Genomic DNA, 5,540 nt, shown 5'->3' on the forward strand with positions numbered 1-5,540 from the left:
GGAATGCAGAAAGATGGTCCCCGGGGTGGCCTTCCACGAGGAGGTGAAGGCTGTGCTGACCGAATCCATGAACACAACGGAGCCGAAGGGATGCGCAATTGGGGCAAGAGAGGAGGAGGGTGTGCCGTGGGGGTGACAGGCGGGGGCGGTGAGGGGCGGCTCGCAGTGCTCCGGGGGGTGGGGAGGGGACGCTGGTGGCGGCGCTGGCGGATCCCGTGCTGTGGTGGTGGTGGTTGCGCTGGGCCCAGAGAGTCGGTTTTAGGGGTGGCGCCGCCTGCCAGTGTTTGAAAACGGTTGCCCTGATCGTGATGAAGGGCATGTGGGCTGTGCATTGAGATGAGACAGTGAATTATTTTGCACCGGCTCCTGCGCCATGCTGACCTTGTGACCCTCCAGGAAGATGCTGTCTCCATCTCCTAAGAGTGGCCGCATTCCTGCTCCTGGTTGTGCCAACACGATGTAATGGGGGGAGTGCGATGCTGGATCAAGCCAGAGCGACAGGAAAGGCGGTGAAAGGGAAAGGCGGGTGTGCGGGTGCCAGTCACTTGAGGAGCAGGAGTGTTCTCTGTAGTGAAGGGCGTGACTCAAGCCGTGTGCTGGTGAAACGGGACAAGGGAGGTGTTGGGCGCAGGAGGGGCTGACCAGTCAAGATGTGGGGCTGCGGTTCAGCTCCCAAGTCCAGTGGGTCCCATGTTGTAGCAAAAGGAGAGGTGTGTGGGTGGTGCAGGTGCAGGGCCGGTGTCTTATGGGGAAGTCTGAGCTGGGAAGCTGGATGTCTCGCTTGCAGACCCAAAATGGAACAGTGGGTTGCAGGGGCCGGGAACTGAAGCCGGGCCTCCCCAGCGGCAGGCAGGCCAGAGTCCTACCAATGAGCCACTCATGCACTAACAGCAACTGTGATAGGCCGGCCACTGCTCACCCCCCGCTGTGGCACCTGTTCCATTTGTGCGGAGACAGAGGCAAGGCCTGAAACAGAGATGCCAGGCAGTCAAAGGTTCTAGGGCACAGCACAGAGCCAACGGGGACAGAAGGACTCAGGCGAACTCGCCAGCCCACCCTCCATTTCCTCCATCGTCCAGGGACGCTGCAAGACTGTCAGTGTCTGCTCGCTTCGGCAGCACATATACCAAAATTGGAGACACAGGGAAGATTAGCATGGCCCCTGTGACAAGGATGACACGCAAATTCGTGAAGCATTCAAATAAAGAAAGAAATAAAGACAAACTGTCAGTGCCACCAGAGGAGGCCATGGACCAAGCTTAGCCGGCTCCCGGGTCAAAGCCCGGCAGGCCACGTATGGTGGGGGCAGCTAAGTGCCCACAGTCCCTTTAGCGACCCCCCAGGCGCGACCCAAAGTCCCTCCAGCGTCTGGGTTTTCCGCCTATTTGTGGTCGGGTTGGGAATGGCGGTGAACCGAGGGTGTAAGGCGGAGGCCAGAGTTTGCAGGGGCCCTAAGGGTGCCAGTCAGGAACCGACTGTAAGGCGGGAAAAGGCTGCGATGGACGCAGTCCAGCTGGGGGAAGCTTGTGCAAAAGCTTAGACAGCTGTCAGGAGTGGGATTCGAATCCACGCCTCCAGGGGAGACTGCGACCTGAACGCAGCGCCTTAGACCGCTCGGCCATCCTGACGGTAGGCTCAGGCAGGTCGGCGCTCACGTGGCTGGGACCCAGCTGTGAACTCCTGTGGCCTCCACCCCGTCTGTCCGGTCCAGGTGCCCAATGGACGGGCGTTAGCGGGCGACGGGGAGCAAGAACAGCCGACTGGCCTGGTCCGGCGCCCACGGCCTCTCCCCTTCCTGGGCCCGGGCACGACGCGCGCCAACCCGCTCCGCTTCGGGGCCTCATTCGCCCTCTTGGGCCTCCTCCCGCGCAGCCCCGGTGGGAGGCCACGGGCAGCGCGCACTCGGAGGTGTCAGTGCCGCCGTGTCGTGCTCTGTGGGAGGCGCTGTTGGTTGGGTGTCCGGTCGGGGACCCACAGGGCTGCATTGGGGAAGGTAAAGGGGGCGGGGGGGAAGGGTAGGAACTACTGTGCCTGTCCTCCTCAGTATAGTGGTGAGCGGGAGACCGGGGGAATCCCGACGGGGAGGCGAGTCCCTTTTGGTCGTTGGTACAGCCTCTGTCCTGTAGCTTGCCGATAAGAGCCCCTTTTCGCTCCTTCGCCCTGCGTGGAGGCCCAAGGCCTCAACTGGTGGTGCCGGGTGTTCCCCAACAATCCCTCCCCCCACCTTTCCTCCCGCAGGCACGCAGGGGCATCCTCCCGCCAGCGCAGCGTCTGTGAGCGGCCCTCCCAAGGCGGCTGGTGGAGGGGAAGCGCAGCAGGTGGGCGGAGGATGCGCGCCCTGTCGGTGCGGGCGGTGTCGCTCAGTGAAGGTGGGTTTGGCGACCCCGGAGCTGGAGACACGACCCGGGGCAGCGGCGTGGAATCGGAGGGACCAGGAGCAGTCGGCCAGCGACAGCGCCCCGGAGAGGCAGTTGGATAGATAAACTAGAGCAGCTACTGAGGCTGGCTCGGTTGGTAGCCGCAGTTCCCCGCGCTGGTGCCAGTTAGGACTAGAGCTTCTAAAGGTTCCTCCAGTGCGGCGTTGGTGGTATAGTGGTGAGCATAGCTGCCTTCCAAGCAGTTGACCCGGGTTCGATTCCCGGCCAACGCAGCGAGATAGTAGTTTTGCCCCATACGCCTGCGAGGACTGTGGACTCTGGGACCTGCGACCTGGGCCGTGTTAGCGCCAGCTAGAGGCGTGTAGTGTTTTGAAGGTGCGCAGGCAGGAAGGGGGCAAGGCACGTGTGGGTAGGGAGACAGGGCGGCTGTACTTGGAAAAGCAAGGAAAACTGGAACTGTGGAAGCGCCAAGTGGGTGGCCCAGAAGTGCTTTATACATGAGACACAGGCTCACTACAAGGCGTACAGCTCCCTGGTGGTCTAGTGGTTAGGATTCGGCGCTCTCACCGCCGCGGCCCGGGTTCGATTCCCGGTCAGGGAAAGTTTTGTTGTGTCTCTCCAGCACGGGCACACTCACATTTTAGGCAAAGCACTCTGACCTCCCCCCTCCCCCCGCCAGTTGATGCCGTTCGATGTTAATGGTGGAGCAGCGGCCCAGTGTTTGGAAAGGGAACGTGGGGAATGCTGTGAGATGAGACGAATTATTTTCCACCTACTTGTGCGCCATGTTGACTTGTGATCTTACAGGAAGATACGATGTCTCCATCTCCTGAGTGGCTCCATCCCACCTCCTGGTTGTGTTGTGCCCGCTCGGTGTAATTTTGAGAGCGTAGGGTGGGAGAGAGCTAGAGCTGATGAAAGGTAGCGAAGGGGAGTGCGCAGGTGCCAGCTATGTGCGCCGCCATTGGTGTTCCCTGTAGTGAGTGGCGTGACACAAACGGTATCTGGTTGATGAAGAGGGACCAGGGAGGTGTCGGGCGTGGAGGCTTCGCTCCGTAGTCGTGTTGCAAGAGGTATGGCGGAAGGAGTCGGAGGTGCTCGCGAGAGCGGTGGGACTAAAAAAAAAGGAGACTGACTGCATGGGCCGGGAATCGAACCCGGGCCTCCCGCGTGGCAGGCGAGAATTCTACCACTGAACCACCCATGCACCGACAAGGGCAGTGCCAGGCCCCACAACACCTATTTCTTTTGAGCAGGCGGCAGCGGGGAACCTAAAACCGAGGCTGCAGGCACGTTTATGACCCTTGCGCGGCGCAGAGCCAACCGAAGGACCCAGAGACCCAGGCAGACTCTGCGGCCGATGCTGCGTGTTCGCGGCGGTCCACGGCCGCCGCGAGACTGTCAGTGTCACCAGAGGAGACCAGGAGCTGGACCAAGCCTGGACCGCGCTGGGATCCCAACCCCGGCAGGTGACGTGTGGAGGGAACAGCTGTGCGCCTACAGTCCCTCCAGCCTCTGGGTTTTCCGCCTGTGGTCGGGTTGGGAATGGCGGTGAACCGAGGGTGTAAGGCGGAGGCCAGAGTTTGCAGGGGCCCTAAGGGTGCCAGTCAGGAACCGACTGTAAGGCGGGAAAAGGCTGCGATGGACGCAGTCCAGCTGGGGGAAGCTTGTGCAAAAGCTTAGACAGCTGTCAGGAGTGGGATTCGAACCCACGCCTCCAGGGGAGACTGCGACCTGAACGCAGCGCCTTAGACCGCTCGGCCATCCTGACGGTAGGCTCAGGCAGGTCGGCGCTCACGTGGCTGGGACCCAGCTGTGAACTCCTGTGGCCTCCACCCCGTCTGTCCGGTCCAGGTGCCCAATGGACGGGCGTTAGCGGGCGACGGGGAGCAAGAACAGCCGACTGGCCTGGTCCGGCGCCCACGGCCTCTCCCCTTCCTGGGCCCGGGCACGACGCACGCCAACCCGCTCCGCGTGGGAGGCCACGGGCAGCGCGCACTCCGTGTCGGGGTCGGGCTCAGGCTCGCTCACCGGCTGCTTCATTGGGGGTCGCAGGGATTCAGGGTGGAGCTTCAGCAGGGTGTCCCGGGCCGGTAGGCGGAAGCCTCGCGCACCGGGCGGTCTATGAACCCGCCCTCCGCGCCGTCCTCGTTAGTATAGTGGTGAGTATCCCCGCCTGTCACGCGGGAGACCGGGGTTCGATTCCCCGACGGGGAGGTCGTGTAGCTTTTTTGGTCACTGGCGCAGGTTGAAGACGTGGGCCCTTCTCGCCCTCTGCCCTGCTCGGGGGCCCAGACCCCCACTATTTCTGGTTGGGCCCCAGCACCCCGCTCCCCGTCACTCCGACCGGCGCTCGGTCGCCTAACCCCAGCCAGGCCTCCCGCCGCCGCAGCTCCTGCCCAGCGGCCGCCAGCAGTGCGGGGGAAGGACTGGCGACGGAGCACAGCTGGGCCGCTGGTGGTCGGGGGGAGCCCCGTCGGTGCGGGCAGTGTCACCCGGTGGAGAAGGGCTTTGGGGACCAGGGCGCTGGAGACGCTGCGGCGAGGAACCCGAGGACAGGAGCAGCCGGGCAGCGAGAGGCCCCGGAGGCGGGCGGGCCTGCAAGGGGAGCGCTGCGCGGAGGCGGCGGGGTGACTCCGTGGCTGAGCATCGGGCCCTGCTCTCGGAAAAGGCTGGGACTCGCCGCGGAGCGGCTGCGGGAGGGAGGGCGTCGAGGGCAGGGGGAGGCGTGAGCTGTTACCCACAGGGAGGTCGGTGGGCAGGGGTGAGCACCGCGGCCGGTCTTGACCCGGCGCCATTCCCGGCCCGCAGCTGAGTGCTGGGCCCGGGGCTGCCCCTGGGTCGTGGGCCTCCTGCAGGGCGCGCGGCGGCGGTTTCTGAGGGCGCGGCCGGCGGGGAGAGCGCGGGCACGATGGGCAGGGCGACGGGCAGCTGCACGGGCAGGCGGAGGCGCTGGCGCCCGAGGGGCACGGAGGCGCGGGAGCAGGAGGCGCGGGCCCGCGGCTCAACCCGCCGCTCCCTGGTGGTCTAGTGGTTAGGATTCGGCGCTCTCACCGCCGCGGCCCGGGTTCGATTCCCGGTCAGGGAAGCTTTTCTTCTTAGTCCTCGAGCCCGCATCCCACCCACCTTTTAGCCGACGCTGGCCGTCCTCCTCCTCCTGGC

General features: G+C 64.4%; 8 non-coding genes across 8 annotated transcripts; 5 read left to right on the plus strand and 3 right to left on the minus strand.

Annotated features, from left to right (window-relative positions):
• Positions 1–1,102: 1,102 nt before the first annotated feature.
• On the plus strand, positions 1,103–1,208 carry LOC111823359. The gene has a single exon (XR_002826393.1). It is a non-coding gene; the product is annotated as a U6 spliceosomal RNA (small nuclear RNA).
• A 337-nt stretch (positions 1,209–1,545) lies between these two features.
• Positions 1,546–1,628, minus strand: TRNAL-CAG. Its single transcript has one exon. It is a non-coding gene; the product is annotated as a tRNA-Leu (tRNA).
• A 950-nt stretch (positions 1,629–2,578) lies between these two features.
• On the plus strand, positions 2,579–2,650 carry TRNAG-UCC. Its single transcript has one exon. It is a non-coding gene; the product is annotated as a tRNA-Gly (tRNA).
• Positions 2,651–2,907: 257 nt separating this feature from the next.
• TRNAE-CUC lies at positions 2,908–2,979 on the plus strand. Its single transcript has one exon. It is a non-coding gene; the product is annotated as a tRNA-Glu (tRNA).
• A 535-nt stretch (positions 2,980–3,514) lies between these two features.
• Positions 3,515–3,585, minus strand: TRNAG-GCC. The gene has a single exon. It is a non-coding gene; the product is annotated as a tRNA-Gly (tRNA).
• Positions 3,586–4,066: 481 nt separating this feature from the next.
• Positions 4,067–4,149, minus strand: TRNAL-CAG. The gene has a single exon. It is a non-coding gene; the product is annotated as a tRNA-Leu (tRNA).
• Positions 4,150–4,523: 374 nt separating this feature from the next.
• Positions 4,524–4,595, plus strand: TRNAD-GUC. Its single transcript has one exon. It is a non-coding gene; the product is annotated as a tRNA-Asp (tRNA).
• Positions 4,596–5,394: 799 nt separating this feature from the next.
• TRNAE-CUC lies at positions 5,395–5,466 on the plus strand. The gene has a single exon. It is a non-coding gene; the product is annotated as a tRNA-Glu (tRNA).
• The last annotated feature ends 74 nt before the right edge of the window (positions 5,467–5,540 follow it).

The sequence above is a fragment of the Myotis lucifugus genome, unplaced genomic scaffold, assembly GCF_000147115.1.
Source record: "Myotis lucifugus unplaced genomic scaffold, Myoluc2.0 scaffold_478, whole genome shotgun sequence".
Lineage (NCBI taxonomy): Eukaryota > Metazoa > Chordata > Mammalia > Chiroptera > Vespertilionidae > Myotis > Myotis lucifugus.